This window comes from Physeter macrocephalus, chromosome 12, assembly GCF_002837175.3.
Source record: "Physeter macrocephalus isolate SW-GA chromosome 12, ASM283717v5, whole genome shotgun sequence".
NCBI lineage: Eukaryota > Metazoa > Chordata > Mammalia > Artiodactyla > Physeteridae > Physeter > Physeter macrocephalus.
Window position 1 is genome coordinate 24,081,200 of NC_041225.1, and position 893 is coordinate 24,082,092.

Sequence of the window (893 nt, forward strand, 5' to 3'; positions counted from 1 at the left end):
AAGACTTCTTTTTCTATATCAGCCAGATAATAGCATTATTCCATGTAAGGTTATAATCTCATTCTCTCTACAATGTCCCAGATCCCGGAATGAAGTTGGAAGTTAAAATGAACAAGCAAACACAATGCCTATTTGCATTTGCAGACACTGAGGTGGGAGCCAGTCCACTCACAGCACTGGGATGGCAGGGAGCCTTCGTTTGAGCCCTGGTGCCTGGTGACAGGTGGGCTTGAGTGGCGCTTGCAGCAAGCTTTGCACGGCTGTGAACCTTGCTCAGGTTTCCAAAGCTCAGGTGTGCGGGACGGAGGGGTTGAGCGAGGTGCTGGGTCCTTCTGTAAGGGAGCCTCAGTTTCCCTATCCTGAAGCTGAGAGGGTTGACCTCTGTTATCTCTAAGATCTAAACCTCCAAGGGTGAATCTGTATCATTACACCCGTTTGTTTTATTTTTTATTTTTTTTAATTTTGGCCACACCTCGCAGCTTGTGGAATCTCGATTCCCTGACCAGGGATCGAACCTGGGCCCTCAGCAGCAAGAGTGCAGAGTCTTAACCACTGGACCACCAGGGAATTCCCTCATTACACCTGTTTAATAACCCATCGTGTGCCTTCTGAATGGACTGTCTCTAAGGGCTCAGGGACTCAATTCAATTAAAGTGAGTCCTTGTCAAGCTACTACATGTAAAGGCAAAATAGTAAGAAATGATGTTCCATTGTTACTAATGGGCTCTTACAACCTCCTGGGCTGTGTGCGTGTGTGTGTGTGTGTGTGTGTGTGTGTGTGTGTGTGTGTATTTGCTATTGTCAACGTTCCTCTTTTAGTAGTATTTGTTAAGTATTCTATTTTTTTGGTGATATTGAGCATAATAAGCTAATATGTTTTCCTTTACATGCTA

The 893-nt window shown here is 44.9% G+C and overlaps 1 non-coding gene across 1 annotated transcript; it reads right to left on the reverse strand.

Annotated features, from left to right (window-relative positions):
• Positions 1-494: 494 nt before the first annotated feature.
• On the reverse strand, positions 495-567 carry TRNAK-CUU (transfer RNA lysine (anticodon CUU)). Its single transcript has one exon. It is a non-coding gene; the product is annotated as a tRNA-Lys (tRNA).
• Positions 568-893: the final 326 nt, after the last annotated feature.